The sequence below is a fragment of the Podarcis erhardii genome, assembly GCF_964252035.2.
Source record: "Podarcis erhardii genome assembly, chromosome: 10".
NCBI classification, from domain to species: Eukaryota; Metazoa; Chordata; class Lepidosauria; order Squamata; family Lacertidae; genus Podarcis; species Podarcis erhardii.
In genome coordinates, this window is record NC_138500.1 from 74,757,686 (window position 1) to 74,780,393 (window position 22,708).

Here is a 22,708-nt window from a genome sequence, read left to right on the forward strand (position 1 = left end):
ACTAACCTGATCTCGTTTTTTGACAGAATTACAAGCCTGGTAGATGAAGGGAACGCAGTGGATGTAGCCTACCTTGATTTCAGCAAGGCATTTGACAAGGTGCCCCATGATATTCTTGTAAAGAAGCTGGTAAAATGCGGTCTTGACTATGCTACCACTCAGTGGATTTGTAACTGGCTGACTGACCGAACCCAAAGGGTGCTCATCAATGGTTCCTCTTCATCCTGGAGAAGAGTGGCTAGTGGGGTGCCACAGGGTTCTGTCTTGGGCCCGGTCTTGAATAAGACTTGGATGATGGACTCAAGGGCATCCTGATCAAATTTGCAGATGACACCAAACTGGGAGGGGTGGCTAACACCCCAGAGGACAGGATCACACTTCAAAACGACCTTGACAGATTAGAGAACTGGGCCAAAACAAACAAGATGAATTTTAACAGGGAGAAATGTAAAGTATTGCACATGGGCAATAAAAAATGAGAGGCACAAATACAAGATGGGTGACACCTGGCTTGAGAGCAGTACATGTGAAAAGGATCTAGGAGTCTTGGTTGACCACAAACTTGACATGAGCCAACAGTGTGACGCGGCAGCTAAAAAAGCCAATGCAATTCTGGGCTGCATCAATAGGAGTATAGCATCTAGATCAAGGGAAGTAATAGTGCCACTGTATTCTGCTCTGGTCAGACCTCACCTGGAGTACTGTGTCCAGTTCTGGGCACCACAGTTCAAGGACACTGACAAACTGGAACGTGTCCAGAGGAGGGCAACCAAAATGGTCAAAGGCCTGGAAACGATGCCTTGTGAGGGACGGCTAAGGGAGCTGGGCATGTTTAGCCTGGAGAAGAGGAGGTTAAGGGGTGATATGATAGCCATGTTCAAATATATAAAAGGATGTCACATAGAGGAGGGAGAAAGGTTGTTTTCTGCTGCTCCAGAGAAGCGGACACGGAGCAATGGTTCCAAACTACAAGAAAAAAGATTCCACCTAAACATTAGGAAGAACTTCCTGACAGTAAGAGCTGTTCGACAATGGAATTTGCTGACAAGGAGTGTGGTGGAGTCTCCTTCTTTGGAGGTCTTTAAGCAGAGGCTTGACAACCATATGTCAGGAGTGCTCTGATGGTGTTTCCTGCTTGGCAGGGGGTTGGACTCGATGGCCCTTGTGGTCTCTTCCAACTCTATGATTCTATGATTCTATGACATCTGCCCCAAAGCCCTGCTTTGAGAGCACTGATGACTGACTACATGTCAGTGCTGAAAGATTATCCCTTTGGCAATAATCAAAAATGCCTTTTCATGGCGTTTAGGGGGTTGGACTCGAAGGCCCTTGTGGTCTCTTCCAACTCTATGATTCTATGATTCTATGCTTCAAAGACTCTCCCAGAAAGTTGTTGTTTGGAATGAAGGAAGGCAAAGTCATTAAAAAAAACCAAAAGCAGATTCAAGCCACTGTTCTAAAAACAACCCAAGTATATGGGCTGAGATTTTATACAGGACCAAAGGGGCAAGCAGTGCTATGGAGAGAGAATGCATGTTGTGTTTAGCTATATCATTCGTAGGTTGTTACTTGAGGCATTAAACACCTCCTGTGCATAGCTCATTTGTGCATTAAGACGTATGCCTGATCTACACGTAAGGATTGGGGGAAACTTTGATTCAGTTTGCATTTAATCTAATTCACATTTCCCCAAACAATATGCAAGGCTGAGCACAGCCATCCTTCAAAATTCACCCTTCTCTGAATATTGCAATAAAATTCTCCAACCAAATAATGTGCCCCAAAATGTGTATATAGATAACTCGCATCTTATACTTATGTAATTTATGTGATTGCAGCTTTGCATGGGTGGGTGGGGAATAAATAAATAAATAAATGGAGACTGTTCTCCATTCAGGTATCTATCCCCACTTATGCAAAGCTGCCGCTGCAGGCTTACCTGGCTTTGAGAAGGAGGTTGAAGGGCTCTGGCAAGGGGGCCCAGTTCTGGGGATGTCTGGTTTTATATGTTTTTGCTTATACACACAATAGCCAAGAATGTAACTCCTGCATAAGATTCAAGTTACCTGTATATTATGAGAAAGTGGAAAAAAACCAAACATGAAATTCATTATATTAAGGGGAAAATGCTAGCAAAAATGTGTGTATCAGACAAGATTGCATACACAAATGGGTAATTTCCACAAAAACGCTGATGAAATCCACATGAGGACTTTAATCATTGAAAACTGATGCAGAAATGTGAAGAACTGATTACTGGAAAAATGAAAATCTGAAACTGACAGATGCACCTGCCCTGTCTGTATGTTTATAAGGAATTCATTTGCATAGCTCACTTGTCTGGAGACCTGGAGTGGATCTGCACTTATGGTTTATAATGTTAAGGAAGGGTTAAGGAATGATTTTTATAATGTAGTTGGACACATTATGTTCTGCTTTTAACGTTCATAATGTGTTATTAAAATGTGACACCAGAGGACACTGCAGAGCAACCAGGAACCAGCATTAGGGGAATTGTGTTTCGATGGACAAAACAAGGTAATGCCAAAACCAGTATGCCCTGTGACGTTTTAGAACAATATATCTAATATTGTTCTAATAACGTTAAAAAGATGAGTGTCGGTCCAGCCCTGGTGGGTGGAGAGGTGAATGTTTCTCTCTTGAGATGGGCAGCTTTGCAGGGCTGCCAGAAGGAGGTTTAACAAACTGAAGGACATTGTCTTCTTTCTATGCTCCTCCTGATGGAAACACGCAGATGGGGACAGATACATATACAGTTGACATACTGTCTCCTCTTGTGTATTATTTACTACACAGCTCGATGACTAACCTCTTTAGCAACGAAATGTCTGATTACTGGAATGGCATCCAAGCTCTGAAGTGGACTCTTTATTACTGCGTTTGCAATTGTTCAAGATAAAATCTATTTTGGAAAGAAATTACTTTCACCATTTTTATGGATGTTTATTGTTTGTTTACAGATAGTTGCCTTTGTGGTACGTTCTTGTGTCGATTGCAGTAGTCATTGTATCACCACCCTGTTCATTGTTTTATTGTTATACTCAGAAGGAAGATAAAGCTAATGGACTCTACCAAGCTGTCCAATGACTGCTTGCAGAAATCCTGGAATGAGAGTTGGGAAAGAAGAAAAGCAGGTATAATAAAAAGATAGAGTTCCCTAGATGCCTAGATTCAGGTTTGTGGCAAGTAATCTTTGGTGAGAGAGCCCCAGCAGAGATTATAAATCACAAAACATGCAGTAAAGAAAGCATAGAAATATAGGCTGTTTGACCTTTATATTACCCGTTCTAGGTTGTTTCCAAAGTTCCCCACTTCCCTTACCATAGAAAGAAGCCACACATTTGGTAAGTTAAAAATGGTTTTCTTACAAACTCTTTAAAGGTCAGATTCATGTGCTTTTCCATACAGCAGCAAGAAAAGACAGGAATATAACTTAGGTTCCAAAATGGTAAATGTTTCTAATTTATTTGTACAGAAACACAAACATGACTTGCTTAAGACAAATGGTCTGAGCTTGGAACACCCAGCTTAGTCATGTGCAATCTAGCTGAGATTCCTGCATTGCAGGGGGTTGGATTATATGACGCTCAGGGTCTCTTCCAAGTCTACAGTTGTATGAGTCTATAATTCTATGGTAGGGGTTACATGGTGGAAGTGAAAGAACAGAGTTTGGTGGTTCTTTCTCTCAAGGTGAGCAGGTGTGACTCAGCTAAGCCTGTCAGGACAGCTTGCTCTATGGTCTTAACCCCTTCATGGATTAATTAGAGCATGTTGGTTATATGAAGCTGAATTTATCCCACAAAGGTGTCAATTCCATCCCCTGAAATTGCACCCCCATATCTTGAGAACCCAAGTCCCCAGAGTATATGTTTGTAATCTCTTCAACTTTTGCAATAGGAAAGTGCTAATATGAGAAAATATTGTTAGATGTGAGTTAACACAGCTATCCTGAGGTTGCCCTGAGACAATCTCTACCCAAAGACTGGATCTTGATAAAGAAATGCTAATAGTCTGGGATGTTCGGATGATGTTTCCATGGTAACTCATTGTTAGAGCTCTTCCCTAAGCCTTCTGAAAGGAGAAAAAGCAAATTTCCCTATTTCCACCTTGCAAGCTAACAAATCATGATTATCTAGGTGTTTGCGAAGGCAGTCTTTTGAGTGGGACTAAGAAGCAGAGGAAGAGACAGAGGGAGCTTAGGGGCTCTATAAGCTGACAGTATTTCAAGAGGCTGCCTGGCTGTCTCTAGAGATCTGGTGTAAGAGCCAAGGACATTGGCTGGCTGTTGGGAGTGCTGAAGCTGTGCTTCCACCTCTGTTCAGCTTGTATCTGAACTCAAAGCACCACAAACCTCCAAGAACCTTCTCAGAAAGGAAATCAAACCTGGGTAAGTGCTGCACCCCTGGTATGCCTCACTGTTCAAAGAAGTAGGATGAGTGTAACAATATGATTTATCTTCCCCTTCCTGTGGTCTTGATGCTATGAACAGCTTTTGGAACACCTTTTTCCCTTCCAAAATCTGTGGGAGTTTTATACACATGCTTTTAGTTAGGAATGTTTTTAAAATATTTGATCAGATTGGCAATGTATGTTGCTGTGACACATTAATTAAGGCCACACCTCTGGATTGCTCATGGCACTCTTGCAATAAAAAGAACTGGACAGGCAAAGAAACATCATGGGCTTAATACTGGAATCTAAAACACCCAATGAGTTCATTTTTTAAAAAATTATGCTTTTGTATAACAGGAAGAACTAGTGTAGAGGAATGCTGGATTTATACAAACACATCACACATAAAAATCATTTTCTCAGTAAGGTACTTTCACAATGTAGATCTAGCTAAATTCCTGGCTGCAGGGCACTACTAATGGGGTTGGGGTTTACTATTTTGTGTCTCTTTCTTCATTCTTGGTATATGACACCTACTTCATAACAACGGCCAACTCTTAAAGAGAACTCTGTTGTTGGCATCTGCCTGTTTCAGGAGACAGTGGAGGAGTGTGCCTTTGGGGGTGAAGGCACACCTTAGGAGAGTTACAGCACTTGCTTTGGCTATAGAGACCGATACAGGAGAGACATGTTTTGTTGCATCTGGGGCAGATAAAGGCGTCCGGTTTCACTGATGCAGGAATAAATGGCATTTATTCTCTCTCGGTTCCTCCCAGCAGTCATTTCTCCTCTGGTCACTGCTGTGGATGCATGACCGGACTGCCTGTCTCCAGGTACTGCAGTTGTGACTGACGGAGACTGAAGCTCCTCTCTGTAGATCACATCCTTGGGGATCCTGTTGCAGAGTATGCTCCACTCACTGCACTTCCAGATCTAGCTGCTTAGGTGGCTAGGCAGTTTTGGCTCAGGCAGGCCAGGGTTCTTGCTGGCACGAAAGCTACAACCACTTGCTGTTACTGCTTTACTTTAACTCTGAAAACTTTCCCCAAAGAGAATACCACAGGACTGGCAGTGAGCTCAGCCATTGAGGCACCCCTTTTGGATGGGAAAGTTTTCAAAGTTAAGTAAAACAGCAGGGCGGCTGAAGCCTCAGCTCCTGGGCAGCTCCCCCTTGTGCTCCATAGCTCACTACCACTTCTGGTAGTGACCAGGCTTATGCCTGGTCGTCTGGTGTCATGGGGCTCATGGAAGAGATGCAAGCAAGAGAGAGAGAGCGTGTGGTTGTTGTTGTTTTTTAAAAAAAGGCTTGAAACCTTGTTTTGCTTTGGTTCAGGCACTTAATATTGGTAGAGCGCATAAGCACTTTAACATCTTATTTGACATGTAGCCATTGTTAACTGTTCCTAGAATCATAGAGTTGGAAGAGACCCCAAGGGTCATCTAGTCCAACCAGTTGTTGTTGTTGTTAGAATTATACCCCACACTTTCCTGTGAAAGGATCTCGGGGTGTTGAATGGTAGTTTGAGCATTAGTTTGCATCTTTGCTTTGCTTTTTGTGCCAGACCGCAGCAAAAGGAACACTAGGTTGTGCTGTTTCCTCAAATTCCTGCCTGCGCACAGCCTTGCTCTTTGGCTTGCTGCTTTCCACAAAGCTTCAGTGGAGTTCTCTGCCTGAAGAGTTTACTGTTCAGTGGCACACAGGGAAATGAATTGCTTCTGCTGATTGGAAGCTTTCAAGGAAAGAAGCAAGTATGTTGGGCAACTCCGCGCTTGCATATTAATATTTTTCTTTTCACTTGGCTGAGCATCACCGATAAACTGAAGCATTGTATGGATATGGGATTATCAGTAGAAACAAAGAGTTAGGCTACTGTACTTTGTTTTAATTAGGTCTATTGTGTCTAGCAAGGGTTCCAGTGGTAAAGATAACTCGAGAGATGCTCAGAGGAAGGATTTCTGAAAGAAAACCAGATTTTTATGCTAATAAGAATGCTTTCTAGCAGTATAGTGTGTTGGAAATTGAAAACTTGCTTATTTCTTTTTTTAAAAAAAATTGCTTGAGGCTGAGCATTTAGTAAACCAGAACAAAGCAAGACACAGTATCTCAGAAGGAAAAGGAGCACAGATAAATGGCTGCCACTATATCCTTCAGAAAAAGCAAAGAGCGCCTCACCCCCAGCTGCATAATCTGTAGAAAAGGGGAGCTTTGTATTACTGCTCTGAGTGAGAGCCTTTATACCCCTCTGATCTGTTAATTAGAGCTATCAGACCCTTACTTATGGATATCAGGACATAGCTGAGTGTATCATACATGCTTGCAGTACTCCAAAACTGTAAATAGAAGTGTTTTGCAGCTGATATGCTGTGAAAATCATTGCTTGAAATACGTAGCAAACACGAGCACAGCAATTGTTGACTCTGCTTGGAACAGCTGGATGTGTGTGCTTTTCTGTCTGAAAACAGAAGACAGCACAGATATTTTGTACTGTTATACTTCCACCTTACTCTTAAGCATTTTCACCTTTTTTCTGCCTGTGACATTGTATTTCTAGAATTTTATCTGCTGAATTCTAAATGGCGGGATGGGTCACCAGTCACCATATGCACCAACTCCTAGGGGCGAAGGCAGTTTTGTTCCCCCTTTTTTAAAAGGGGACTGGGCCACCTCAATGTTCAGAGGGCATTCAGTTCTGCCCCCTGGCTCCTTGTGACATCACACGCATGACACCAAGCCATCGCATTGGGCCCCCTCAGTCAACTTGAGAAGACGGTGCCTCTGCCACTGACCTTCCAAATGTTGCTAGACTCCAGCTCCCATCATGGCCAGTGCTCAGGGCAGGGAGTGACAGAAGTTGTAGTCAAGCAACATCAGGGAACAATTATCCAATGCAAGTGACGGCACAGCTGCTGCTGTGATCTTAATGGTTGTGTAAAACAGAGGTTTTTGCATGCCAAGGCCCTGTGACCCAGTTGCTCCCTATGTGATGAAAATAACCATGCGAGATAGCAGAATATAGGTTCTGGGTTCAAATAGGCCACAACATTATTGAATACAGATGTAAGCAGTTTGGCATGGGCATTGGGTGAAGACATTTAATTAACTCCAGCCCATCTGCATGGAGTATATCTAACGGTAAGCTACAACATGGGGGCCCCCTATGACTTACATCAAATGGGGTACCCCACGAGGGTCCACACTGGAGGAGTTCTATGGCCCTAGCCCTTGTTTGGGCGTTGCACAGAAGCCACTCCTCACGGATCCCTTTAATGGGATACCCTTAACCAAGGTGGGGCAGGTGGAGGCTACAACCTCCCCTCCAGCCAAGACTAAGGCTTATCTAATGCCTGACCTCACAAAGTTGTGACAATAGCTATGAGGCAGGTGAAAACCAAATGGCTGGTGCCAATTTGCCCAGTGGAAAAATTCTTGCCTGGCTCTGAATATGGCAGCAAACAATGTCCATAGCAAGGTCTTAGCATGAAAGAAAAGCATATGAAAAGGGGAGGGAGGGAGGGAGGGAGGGAGGGAGGGAGGGAGATGCAACAGAAAAAAATCTGAGGAGGAGTGCTGGGCTCGCCTCAGTTTATTCCCCACGGGCTTGTTGGGCCCACCCCTTGGGGAATTCCTGGACCCAGGCCTGCCTGCCACAGCCAGCTGCTGAATCTCTGACCAGACCCATGGCCAGGCGGCAATGTCATCTGACCATTTAAGTTAAGTGGACTTGTTATGCGAGGCTGAAAAAGCTGCTTCTCCTGAAATGTACACAATCGTTACCACTAGAAGAACATTGCGGTCCTAAGGGTCAGCTTAAAATGGACACATGGCAACAAATTTCTTATTGCAAGAACAAAGTGACCCCCAAGGGAGGCACGTCTTACAATTAGCAACTACTCTCCATGACAAGTGATCCCGAGAATACACACATGCCTTCACACAGACACCGTGGTGCTTGTGTGCTTCACCTCTTTAGGGTGGCGGTATATGAATGGTCCTGTTTATACGCTGCCACAGCTGCACAGCGCCCCCCCCCAGCGCTCTATGGTGGGTCTCCATTCAGCTTCCCACCGTGTATGTAAGCCTTCCATTGTAAGGCTCTGCCATATAGAAAACTACCACGTCAGCACCAGCCCCCTCCAGGAGAAGACACAGCGGATGCCTTAAAGCTGCCTTATCACGGGTTGGGGCTCATCTGGACTTCCTTTTGTGCCACTTTTCTTTGTTTTGCTCCAGCACTTTCTCCACAAAAAGCCGCTCTTTACTATTCCCTCCAATTCAGCATTAAAGAGCAGGTTTTCGTGGGGAAAGCACTTGGGCAAAAGAAACAAGCAACATCCACACACAGCGTTTTAAAGCGTGGCTGTGTGCCTAGGAAGCAGAGGGCAAAAGGAAAGTGGGGATGAGACCCCAGTCTATCTGGCTAAAAATTTCTGGTCAAGTGGTGGGCATCCTTTTTGTGTGTGTCAAGGGCCACATTCCCTCATGGGTAATCTGTCAGGGGCCATATTACAGCTGGGGGACTGAAGTCAGTGGTTTCTGTCTTTCTGCCACCCCTTTTATTTCACTCCTTTGGCCACCCACTTCTCCCTCCCTGTCAGTGGGCTGCCAGAAGTCTCAGCTGCTCCCTTGCTGGGGGCTTCTGGAAATTGACCAAGGGCTGCATAAAATTAGGACAAGGGTCACAGTTTGCCCACCTCTGGTTCACACGGCCTGGCAGCCTGACCGAGAGATGCTGAGGATTGATCCGGCAACCTTCCACATTCAAAGCATGTACAGTGGTACCTCAGGTTAAGTACTTAATTCGTTCCGGAGGTCCGTACTTAACCTGAAACTGTTCTTAACCCGAAGCACCACTTTAGCTAATGGGGCCTCCTGCTGCTGCTGCGCCGCCAGAGCACAATTTCTGTTCTCATCCTGAAGCAAAGTTCTTAACCCGAGGTACTATTTCTGGGTTAGCAGAGTCTGTAACTTGAAGCTAATGTAACCCGAGGTACCACTGTACTAAACCACCGAGCTACAGCTCTCCCCAAAGGTGTTCCTGTTTATACCTTGTGGACATCAGCATGTAGCTCCTGATATGCTAGGGCCAACCACAGCTGCACGACCAATTTCTTCACGGCCTGGTGAATTTCCGAACTTGTTTGATGGTGATTAAAATTAATTATTGTAAGAGAAAAAATATAGACCTGGAAAGCACTTTGTCCGCTGGAAAGTAGCACTGAAGTGACTGGTATATGTGGTGACCTACAGTACAGCATCAATCGATTTCCATGTTTGACACTGCTTGATTCCTATCTAAGGTGGCCGATTTCAAATGTCCCAATGGTTTTACACTAATTCTGTGAAAACATTCAGCCATACAGTACAGTTGGATAGTACGATTGCCTGTATCACTTTTGGCCTCCTTAGGAAGTGGTGATGCTAAAAATACTTGCCTTAAGCTTAGTCTCCTGTTATTCTTCATCTGAGCCATTATTCCCGCCGTCATAAATGGCTATATCTTTCAGCTTGAGAAATGAGAGTAAAACCACCTTCTCCATTTCAGCCACCTGCAAAGACTCGATTACAACATTCAGTTCAGAGTTAAAACCAATTGGCTTCTGGCATCTTGTACCCCATTAAAATTTGGCTGCCAATTTGATTCTGCTTCTAAATGCAAGGTAGAGGACTGACTGGCTAGGCTGGCTTTAAACTGATCACAAGCTTCCAGCACATGCAGTGAGGGAATATCTCTTGCTGGCTTTCAACTGGCAGCATCTGGAGCAGTGCTGTGACCTTCTGCCAACCACACCTGTGAGCAGAGGCCTTCTGGGAACGGGAAGGAGCTGACGAATGATGATGAGCATTCCTGGGCTCTGAGAAAGCGACATCCTCTGTTTACAGAGAAACATATTTCTCCTGGCATGTCAAAAACCTTTGCATTTTGAATGGCAGGCGGGCTAGCCAGAAAGGTATCTTGGGCACATTAGTATTCTGAACTCTGCTCAAGACTAAAGACTGAACAGGAAAAGTGTCTGCAGAACACCTGCCCACAAAACACCTGCAGAACACCTGCAGAACACCTGCCCACAAAAGCGTGACAATTTGCAAGTCCTGTAAATATTAGGCTGCGCCTATTTCCATTTGTGGCTATCACTGTAATGTAATCATAGGGTACATTTCTGCCCATGTTTTAGTGATGAAGCAAGTCTTGTGGGTGCATTTAACACAAAGGCCAACTTCCTACCTCAAAATCTAAAAGGTGAGTCAGAATCTGGGCTTCAGTCTAGGAAGGCTGTGTGTGTTTGAAGGAAAATTACAGCATAAAAACTAAAGGAGAGCCATGCTGGATGAGGCAAAGACCCATCTAGTCCAGCCTTATGTTATCAGAGTGGCCAACCAGATGCCCGTGGGAATCTGAGAAGTAGGACATGGCAAGGCCAATAGCACTCTCCCCATTTGTGGTTCTGAGCAACTGTTATGGCCAAGTGTGGAGACCATGGACCTTTAGTTTGGTCCAACAAGCCACTTCTGTTGCCCTTGAAAAAGCCAGCCAGGTTGTGGGGACTCATGGCCAATTGGCTGGATCTCTCACACATACACCCAAGAGGACTGATAGGGGCAGCTTTTTTGATGAGAGAAGTGGGGGTGAGCAGCTGGAAATGAAACAGGAGGGGCAGGAGTGGCAGTGCTTGTGGGATGTTAGCCAAACATAGCAATGTATGCATATACCCTTGTTCATTTAAAGCATTGTGACAACATAGGCTGTTGGAGAAGGAGGGTTCTCTGGACGCAGGGCAGGCAATAGGCTAAACTTGCTTTTCTGCAAGTCACCATGCAGGAGGATTATTTGAGTTCACTGCCTTCAGCTTCCTTTTCACATCTGCACTGGAGTCTGGCAAGTTCAAACCAACAGCGTTATCAGACACCTCTGTGATGATCAGTCGATGCTTGTGTTGTGCTATTTCATGACTGGGTAGCTTCAAAATCTAAAATTGTCAACCAGGAACCCAAAATAACAGTTTATCAATAAATACAGCTCCTCAGCTCTTATACAGAAGCTTTTGAATTATGCATAGAAGTCTGGAACAAAAATATCAAAATTATCCCCACCTCCAGGTCTTTAAAAAAAAAAAAAGGAACATGAACATTCTTCTTGTTTTTATACTTCTCTTTGTACTTGCTGTGTGCTGTAATGTTGCACAGCTATTGTCATTGCCCCATCCTATACTGAAGATCTGCTGGCTGATGAGATACACAGTTACAGACCAGGTGGTGCCTTCCAGATGTTGCTGGATGACCCTTGCATCAATCCTGACCATTGGCCACAATGACTTGTGGGGCTGATAAGAGCTGGAGTCCATTGTTATCTGCAGGACACCATGTTGGTTATCCCCTCTACACAGCTGGAATGCAAGATATGCCACCACTGCCAAAAATACAATAGTGGAACATTCCAGATACACTGCCAAGCCTAAGGGGCAATACATGTGCTTCTCTCCCATCTACAGATCCACAGTCCAAGACACAGGACCCTTGGAACTGGGGCGGCTGATTGACTTTCAGGATATACATTCCATTTCAGGGTGCTGATCAATAGAGGCTTTGAATGTGCTCCATGCAATACTTCTTTGTTGTCAAGTTTTCCACTGATTCCCCCACTCTAATTTTAGCTAGCTTCAAAATGGGACTCATAGGGGCAGGGGCAGTAGAAATGTCAGAGAATTATGATGGAAGCAGAAATGAGAGTAGAAATTGCTAATGTTTGCTTATTTGCCCCATGTACGAAACACAAGTAAATCTAGCAAATGCAATTGGTGTTTGCTGTTGTTTGTTCTCAGTTTGCAGATGATATGTAGTGATGACTTTTCCTCATTTGCATTTCATTTGTGTTGCATGGAAATGAATAGCCTTTGCAGTCAAATGAATGGTGTCAAATGACATAGTTAATTATTTGAAATTCCACCAAAGTGGACAGCAAGACGATTCATGTAGTTTTTGTTACAGATAGGTAGCCGTGTTGGTCTGCCATAGTCAAAACAAAATAAAAAAATTCCTTCCAGTAGCACCTTAAAGACCAACTAAGTTAGTTCTTGGTATGAGCTTTCGTGTGCATGCACACTTCTTCAGATACACTTCAGTTGTTTTTTCAGATTGGTAGATAAGGATTGTACAAACTGATAAGTCAGTAAAGTGAAAATGCCTGGTTTGGGGATAATCAAACGTAATTGGGAGGCAGATCAATATTGTGTTACCGTTCCGTTGTTCAGTGGGACTCTGTAGTTCTGTGCCTCTTGGGCAGGGCCGGCCCACCCACAAGGCAAGGTGATGCAACCGCCTCAGGCAGCAGGATCCACAGGGGCAGCAGATCTGGCCTGCAAGGAAGGCGTTGCCCACACTTGTTGCCGCGGTGGCAGCCATAGCTGTTTTGCCCCCCCCCCCCCGCATGCCTCCTCTACAGCAGCCTCTTGGTAAATAGGAGGCCTAAGGAGGAAATGGCTGCCCTCTCCTGGGTCTCCTAAGGTCTGCACCTACCTTTGATTCCCACTTCAACCATTGGGTAAGGCTGATTTGATTCTCTCCCTTGTTCCCAAGGTAGATTTCCATTCCCCACCATTTTGTGGTTTGCCTCAGGTGCCAAAAAGTCTTGAGCTAGTCCTTCTCTTGGTCCATATCACATGGGATCCATGGCTGGCACTGACCCATGCCACTTCCTCAGTCGCACGGGGCGTGTGGGGCTGTCGCTGTGTTCCACTTGCTGGAACCAGGGATGCCACAGATATCTGCGCTTTTCTGCTTCCGAGGTGCAAGCTGCATATCTGTCGTTCAGATAAATGCTCAGACAGGCATCAGGTTTAAGAATGTGATTGTGAGGGAATAAAAGGGATGGCTGTCTGCACCATCTGCAGGGCAATTAAGTTACTGGTTTTGCTTCTAAAGTGCATGCAATACACAAAAAGTGTTCAGGTCTGCATTAGTTTGATATGCTTTCAAACAGGAGAAATGATGCACAATTAAGCCATTTGTGAGTAAAAGCAAAATACATGCAAAGTCAAACAATGATTGGGGTCTGCATGGCTAAATTATAATAATATTGGTGTGTATGGGCAGGGTGGATTCTTGACCCAGCAGAAAAATGTTCCAAACATGCATTGCAGGAAGGCAGCAACATTTTCTGATTCACCTGCTACAACTTCAGTAGAGAAGTCTGCCTTAGCTGTGTGTCAGACCATGGGAGACGTGGACTTGAGACGGAGTCTGAAAATTCCTCAGTTTACATCCAGGCCTTGTTGGACATTGGGAACTCTCCCTGGTGCCTTGTCCACTAGTATGCCTGGCATTTTGCTCTGTGGGCTCCTCTACATGACCAGAACTGGAGATGCCTTTCAAAGTAAGCTGGGTGTCCTTCTCTTGATCACCCCCAAGGAATCCGGGGTCCTGAGAAGCATTGTTTGCAACGTTTGCCATTCTTGGCAGCACACCAGCCATTCAACTCCCCTTGATTGTTAGTTCTAGGTATGAGCTTTCGTGTGCATGCACACTTCTTCTGCAGCAGAATGGAAATAGCACTGCATGCAATGACTATGGGGTGATACAGTAGATCTCTATGGGGCAGGAAGCTTGATGAGCTCAGAGGAAGTGACCCCTTCTCTATGCTCAAGCATAAACCTGAGGATACACAAGTGGTTCAGGTACTGCTGCAGAAGTAGCTGCTGGAGAGGGAAAAGGAATGAGGAAGGACGGGGGAAATGATTCCTGCTGGTATTCTGCCAGGCAGGCTGGCTTACGTCATGCCTGGCCCAGGCGGGAGCCAGGATGACGACTCCTCGGACCCCAGCATTGCCCCAGATATCTCCAAAGTGCTGCCAGGCCCATCTGCAGTCCAGGACCCATGAATGAGTTTTCTGACTCACTTGTGGGAGCTCCTTGACCTGTGAAATCAGAGGATGGGGTCAAACTGCACCCCAGCCCCACATCAGGCAGTGTAGGCACAGGTACTTTTTTGCAGTAAGGAAACCGAGGTAAGAATGCACTTGGAAGTGTGGCAGCACCATATAACCCCCCCCCCAAAAAAAAACAACCAATCTGGATGAATGCTCAATAAGCAGGCCATCTGGAAGCACGGTGTGCATAGGATTGCAGCCTTTGAAATATAATTGTTTAGACAGGGTTTCCTTTCCCAAAAAGGTGGGGTATGGTGGCATATTATCTCCATATACACTTCACATCCCATTGATACTTTCCCTTAACCATAAAAAGGCAAACAACATAAAGGGCACTTTTAAGTGACATGGAAAAATGGTTGGGAGCGTTACTTTCAGCGGATGGCCTTTTACTTTCTTTGACGGCCTTTTGATGTGGTTTTCGTTCCATGAGCAAAAGACAGCATGGCTGAACTTGTCATTTCAGCTGATGAAGCAGAGTCTATGCCAGGGCCATGTTGAAATGAACCCTGGATGCTGGTCAAGCACTGAAAATAGACTTGCCTGACCTGATTTCTAGGTTTATGACCTGATTTATTTCTCTAATGGTGTATACTTTCTCTACCCAAGAGGAACGTCAAGTGTAAAATGGAGCTGCTCAGCCAAGCTTGGAACATGATTTTTGTGGCGAGGCTGAAAAGGTGAGGCTGAGGGGAAATTTCAGAAAACAGGAAATTTGTGAAGCTAACAGGAGCCGGAGCCTGCAGTGACCTGTTTGCTTGCAGTGTGTTGCGTTCCTTTTAAAGTTCTGCTCTTAGTGTTTCTGGGGACTAAGATTTTCTCAGCCACCATTGTCTCTCTTCTTTCACTCCATGTCACAAAGCATTACATCCAAAGCTGTCATATATTTAGTCAATCTGAGCCAGTTTTGTCTGCTCGGATTGGCTGTTGCCCCGAGACAGAGCTCTGTCCCAGCCCTCTTCCCTGTTGCCCAAAATGCCAGGAACTGAACCTGAGATGTTAGGTACGCACAGCACCTGCTTTCCCTCTGAGCTACGGTGGCTTGTCCATATGTGGCTTCTTCCTTCATGTTTCCTTCACTTCAGAGGCATCCTTCATTCTAGTCAAACAGTTCTGCTTCATTCCCCCCTCGCCATCTTCACATGCTCTCTAATCTACTTCTGCCTCCCAGCCTGCAGGCATCCTCCTTAGGGATATCCAAGTATTTGAGTAGGGATGCTTACAGAAGCTTGGGCCCCAGTTAAACGCTTGAAAGCACAATTGAGGTGTACCTTGATCCTGCGAGCTGCCGCCAAGTCTACCTTCCTTGGTTCAAAGAGCCCAGAATCTTACCTTGGAGCACAGCGGGGACGAGGCTCCTCAGGCCTCAGTGGAAAGTCTTTTTCACTGGCAAGTGCAACTACCAGTCCCAGAATCCTGATATGAAACTGATGTTCTCTGCAACATTTCCATCTCAGAGCCCCAGAATTCATGGTAGTAATCAAGTGGGAGACGTGGTGAGGAAGAGAAGCAGAAGCAGGAGAAAAAGCTAGTGAGGAGGTAGACTCCTTGAGGGAGTTAGGCCCACGGAGGGCCTCTTGCACAACAGCCCTTCGAAACCTAGACCTGGCATTGCACCCAGATTGTTTCCTGCCCTGCTCCTTTTCTCTTTTGTGTCACATTGCCCTTCTGGAATCCCTCTCTCTTAGGGTTAGCTTGTGAGTTTAAAAACAAATTCTATGAAGTACTTAGGATTGAGATTTCTCTCTGTCTCTCAGAAGTGCTGCATAAATTTGCTGTGGTTGTTCTTACATATTTGTTTCAGTTGTATCTCTCCCTTTTTCATCTCTTCCATGAAGCAGGTGATATTTGACACAGCATGCTTTGTTTGTACATATATTTCATATAATTTATATACCATGATTCTTGGGAGAAAAACCCCTCAAAGCAGTTTATCTGTTTAATCACATCCATTCCTAAGGATTTTTTTTTTAATATATTTATTTGCTTTTACAGAAAAGAGAAAACATAACAACCACAACAGTAAGGAAAACAAAACCAGTCACATAAGACAATATAACAGTTAAGAAAAAAATAATAAAATAAAATACAAAAACTCCAAAGAAATTCCATCCATCAAAAAACAAGGAGAAAAAATTAAAAATGAAAAATTCCAACTTTTAAATTCATGTTTACAAAATTTTCTTTCCTGACTTCCTCACGCCTCCCTTTTTTGTGTTCCTCTTTACCCAATCAGATACAGCAAATCCTTACCCTCTTTCAAAACTCATTTCTGATTATTAAAATCATTCTATTATGTCTCCAATCCTTCCTCCTTATGTTTAAACACCTTTAACGTATTATTTACTTTTGACATAATATAACTTTAGTCTTTCACCTTTTTTCAATTACATTTTTACATAGCTCTTAAACCTGTATCACTAATGCCGTATTATTTTTAAATCCCGCATCATTTTAGCATTCATAAACTTTACAGTATTTCTGCAAATAGTCTTTAAACTTTTTCCAGTCCTCTTCCACCGCTTCTTCTCCCAGGTCTCAGATTCTGCCAGTCATTTCTGCCATCTCCATGTAGTCTATTATTTGCATCTGCCACTCTTCAAAGGTGGGCAAATCTTGTGTCTTCCAATGCTTTGCGATAAGTATTCTTGCTGCTGTTGTTGCATACATAAAAAACGTTCTATCTTTCTTTAACACCAATTGGCCAGCTATGCCCAGGAGAAAGGCCTCTGGTTTCTTAAGGAAGGTATACTTAAATACCTTTTTCAGTTCATTATATATCATCTCCCAGAAAGCCTTAATCTTTGGGCACGTCCACCAAAGGTGAAAGAATGTACCCTCAGTTTCTTTACATTTCCAACATTTATTATTAGGCAGGTGATAAATTTTAGCAAGCTTGACTGGGGTCATGTACCACCTATAAATCATTTTCATAATATTCTCTCTCAAGGCATTACATGCCGTAAACTTCATACCGGTGGTCCACAACTTTTCCCAGTCAGCAAACATAATGTTATGACCAATGTCCTGTGCCCATTTAATCATAGCTGATTTAACTGTTTCATCCTGTGTATTCCATTTTAACAGCAAGTTATACATTCTTGAAAGGATCTTAGTTTTAGGTTCTAACAATTCTGTTTCCAATTTCAATTTTTCCACCTGGAAGCCCAATTTCTTGTCCAAATTATAGGCCTCTCTTATTTGATAATAATGAAGCCAATCTCGCACTTTGTCTTTTAATTTCTCAAAACTCTGCAAATTCATTTTATCTCCTTCCTGTTCTAATATCTCCCAATACTTTGGCCATTTGGCCTCCATATTGAGTCTTTTCAGAGCCTTTGCCTCCATGGGTGACAACCACCTTGGGGTCTTGTTTTCCAGTAGATCTTTGTACCTTATCCAGACATTAAATAATGCTTTCCTGACAATATGGTGTTTGAAAGCTTTGTGCGCTTTAACCTTGTCGTACCACAAATATGCATGCCATCCAAAAGCATTGTTAAAACCTTCCAAGTCCAAAATGTCAGTGTTCTCAAGAAGCAGCCAGTCCTTCAACCAGCAGAAAGCTGCTGATTCATAGTAAAGTTTAAAGTCTGGCAGGGCAAACCCCCCTCTTTCCTTTACATCAGTTAATATTTTAAATTTTATTCTGGGCTTTTTGCCCTGCCAGACAAATCTAGAGATATCTCTCTGCCACTTCTTGAAACAATCCACAATCTGCAAAGTTTGAAACAAAAATAACATTTTTGGCAATACATTCATCTTTATAACTGCAATTCGACCCAACAAGGAAAGCTTCAATTTAGACCATATCTCTAAATCTTTTTTAACTTCTGACCAACATTTCTCATAATTGTCCTTAAATAGATTCAAATTTTTAGCTGTCATATTAATCCCCAGGTATTTCACTTTCTTAACTAGGGTCAAACCAGTCTCATTCTGAAACCTTTCTCTTTCAATCTGTGTTAAATTTTTCTCTAAAACCTTAGTTTTTGACTTATTCAATTTAAATCCTGCCACATGACCAAATTCACTAATCAATTCTACTACCCTTTTCGTACTAGATTCTGGCTCCTGTAGTGTCAAAACTAGGTCATCTGCAAAAGCCTTCAATTTATATTGTTTGGCTCCGACCTGAATTCCTTTAATCAGACGGTCCCTTCTAATCATATTCAGCAGCACCTCCAGGACCGAAATAAATAATAATGGAGAGATAGGGCAACCCTGTCGTGTTCCTTTTTCTGTCTTAAATTCTTCAGTCACCACATTATTAACTATCAATTTAGCTTTTTGTTCTGAACAGATTGCACGTATACCATTTTCAAACCCTTGTCCAACCCCCATTCCCTTAAGATTTTTCTTCATAAAATTCCAAGAAATATTGTCGAAGGCCTTCTCCGCATCAATGAAAATTAAAGCTGCTTTTGTATTGATGTTCACTTGTAATAACTCCAAAATGTTGATTATATTTCTTGCATTATCAGACAAGTGTCTACCTGGGAGAAAGCCTGCCTGATCCTTATGAATCTCTTCAACTAATACTTTTTTTAATCTATTAGCTAGAATGTCAGCAAAAATTTTGTAATCCACATTTAAGAGGGATATGGGACGGTAGTTCTTAAGTTGTGTCTTTTCAGACTCAGATTTCGGTATAAGTGTAATAAAAGCTTCTTTCCACGACTCCGGCGCCTTCTTCCCCTCCATGATTTCGTTACAAACCTCCTTTAATGGTTGAATTAAATAGTCTTTCAAAATCTTATAGTACTTAGAGGTCAGCCCGTCTGGCCCTGGAGACTTGCCCAACTGCATGTTCTGAATGGCACCTTCAATCTCCTGTTCTGTAATTGTGTAATTCAACATCATCTTTTTTTCTTGGGATATTTTTTGTAATCCATTGGATCTTAAAAATTGGTCTATATCAGTCTCTTTCTGTGGCCTTTGTGTGTAAAGTTGTTTGAAGTATCTCTGGAAGCACCTTCTAATCTCCACAGGATTCTGGATATTTTTCCCTTCTATCTCGAGGTTTGTAGTGGTGTTTAACTTCTGTCTTTTTTTTTTTTTTTTTTTTTTTTTAAATATTTATTTATACAACAAGAAAAAACAAGAAAACACACACACAAAAAACCCCCCCACAAGTATCAAATTACACACAAATTACAAAAATAACCATAGACGCGTAATTTTCTTGACAAACAATAAAACATCTATTGGTCTTAACACTAAAGACCCAACTTCCCGTCTATTCCATATTTCAAGTTCAAATTACTTATTGCCAATACACATTTTTTTTCATAATTAAACTTATTCTCAATAAATCTAATTTCTTCTCTCTACCTAGCAACTATTACTGAAGTTCCTCGAATGCTGCAACAGAATTTAAACTACTATATTTGTTTTTCAGATATTCTTTGAAAACCTCCCATTTAGAAACAAATTCCTGTTTGGATTTATTCTTTATTTTTTCTGATAAACCATCTAATTCGGCATATTCTGTCAGCTTTTGGATCCAATCTTGTATAGAGGGGATTTCATTACTCTTCCATTTTGCTGCGATCAAAACTCTTGCTGCCGCCGTCGCATATAAAAAGATACCCTTCCTCTTTTGTGGAATATCCAAATCTGTTATTCCCAGGAGGTAGGCCTCTGGTTTTTTATTGAATGAGATCTTTAGAATTTTTTGCAGTTCTGCGTGTATACTCTCCCAGAATACCTGTATTTTCCTACATGTCCACCACATATGGTAGAATGTTCCTGAGTCTCCGCATCTCCAACAATTGCTTGACACATTTTTATACATTTTTGAGAGTTTCCATGGTGTTAGATACCATCGATGTTGCATTTTTTGAAAGTTCTCTCTAATCGTGTAACAATTTGTGAATTTCCAGTTGATCTTCCATAAATTTTCCCATTGGGCCATGGTTATTGAATGGCCAAAATCCTGAGACCACCTCACCATTGCCACTGTTACCTCCTCCTCCTTGACTGTCCAGTCAAGGAGGAGTCGGTAAGTTTTGGAAAGAGTTTTTCTTTTAGAATTTACAAGATCAGATTCGAATCGGGAAGTTTCTACTGAGAACCCCTTTTGTTTGTCAGATTTAAATTTTTCAAATAACTGATGGTATTGGAACCAGTCTGAAATGTGTTCTCTTATTTCCTCAAATTTTTTTAATTTTATTTGGTTATCTTCATTTTTTAGAAGTATTTTATATGTTGGCCAGCTTTCCTGAGTATTTTTCCGTTTTACTGCTATGGCTTCTACTGGAGAAGTCCACCACGGGACTTTAGGCTCCATCAGGTTTTTATATTTTTCCCATACAGCAAAGAGTGACTTTCTTATTATATGGTTGGTAAAATTTTTATGGATTTTCGCTTTTCCATATATTAGGTAGGCGTGCCATCCCCAACGGTTGTCAAAACCTTCCAGGTCCAGGAGGTCCGGATCCTGCAACGTGCACCAATCTTTTAACCAGGTGAAACAGGCTGCCTCATAATAAAGTTTTAGGTCGGGTAGGGAAAAGCCTCCTCTCTCTTTTATGTCTATTAAGATCAGGTGTTTAATCCTGGGTTTCTTCCCTTCCCACAAAAATTTGAAAATTTCTCTTTGCCATATCTTGAGACAACCTGCTTCACCAAGTATCGGAATCATTTGAAATAAAAAGATTAATTTTGGAAGCACATTCATCTTTATAATGGAAATCCTACCGAGAAATGTTAATTTTAGTTTACTCCAGGTTACCAAGTTTTTTCTAATCTCTAGCCAAGTTTTGGTGTAATTGTCCTGAAATAAGTTTATGTTCTTAGGGGTGATCCAAATACCCAAGTATTTCGCTTTGGAAGAGATTTTCAAGCCCAATATTTTTTCTAAGTCGTCCTTTTCTTCTGCGGTTACATTTTTGACAAGCATTTTTGTTTTTGTAATATTCAGCTTAAAGCCTGCCACTTCTCCAAATTCTTTAATCATTTCCAACACTCTTTTCAGACTTTCTTTAGGGTTTTCAGTCATAACGAGTAGATCGTCCGCGAAAGCTTTAATTTTATATGTTTTGTTTCCCAGAGTGATGCCTTTAACAAGCTGATCCCTTCTTATCTGATTGTTCAATACTTCCATCACCAAGATAAATATCAGTGGAGACAGTGGGCAGCCTTGTCTGGTTCCCTTGTTTATTTTGCATTCCTCAGTAATTCTTCCGTTGATGATCAATTTTGCATATTGTTCTGAGTAGATGGCATTTATTCCTTTACAAATATTTTCTCCCAGTCCGATTTCTTCCATTAATTTTTTCATAAACTTCCAGGACACATTATCAAAAGCTTTTTCAGCGTCTACCAACATAATAGCTGCTGGTTTATCAATTTTAATATCCAAATATTCTAATACATTAATCACACATCTAATATTGGATTGCATAAATCGTCCGGGAAGAAATCCGGTTTGATCTTTATGAATTATCTCTTTCAGCACCATTTTTAATCTATTTGCAAGAATGTCTGCAAATATCTTGTAATCATTATTTAGCAGTGCAATGGGTCTGTAATTGGCCATGTTTGAGGCTTCTGTTCCTTGTTTATGGATAAGAGTAATAAAGCTGTCCTTCCAGGTTTTCGGAAGTTTTCCATTTGCCAGAATATTATTCATTAGGTCTTTCATGGGAAGAAATAATGCTTGTTCTAACTTTTTATAGTAATTAGCTGGAAGACCATCTGGGCCCGGTGTCTTTCCTAATTTTGATCTCTGTATAGCTTGTTGCACCTCCATAGCTGTTATTGGTGAGTTCAAGATTTCAGTTTTTTCCTTAGGTATTATTGGTAGTTTATTTTTGCCCAGATAATCAATTATTTTTTCCAGAATCTCTGGACCTTCATTATATAGTTTTCCGAAAAAACTAGCAAAGTTTTTACTAATTTCCTTAGGTTCTTGAATCCATTTGTCTTCAATTTTAATTTTATTGATAATTCTATCTTCTTTTTTCTTCTTTAATTGCCAGGCCAGAAGTTTACCAGGTTTATTTGCAAACTCAAAGTTTCTATGTCTCAACCATTTTATCTTCCATTCTATCTCTTCATTTATTATCATGGAGAATTGCGTCTGTAAGATTTTTATACTTTGCTTAATTGGTTCATCATCTGGTTTTTGGAAAAGGATCCTTTCCTTTTTTCTAATTTCCTCCCAGATCTCCATTTTCTTCTTCTCCTTTATTTTCCTTTGGAATGCGTTTTGTTGTATAAAGAAGCCTCTTATGACGGCTTTACCCGCGTCCCAAACCGTCTCTAGATCTACTCCTTGATTTAAATTAAACTTAAAATATTCTTCTAAGATTTGCTTGGCCTTCTGTACAATTTTTTCATCGTTTAACATACTCTCATTAAGTTGCCA

At 42.1% G+C, this 22,708-nt stretch overlaps 1 protein-coding gene across 3 annotated transcripts in view; it reads left to right on the plus strand.

Moving 5' to 3' along the window:
* The window catches only part of FRMD4A (FERM domain containing 4A), a 434,031-nt gene that overhangs the window by 103,123 nt on the left and 308,200 nt on the right, over positions 1-22,708 (plus strand). The gene's annotated exons all lie outside the window — the stretch shown is intronic.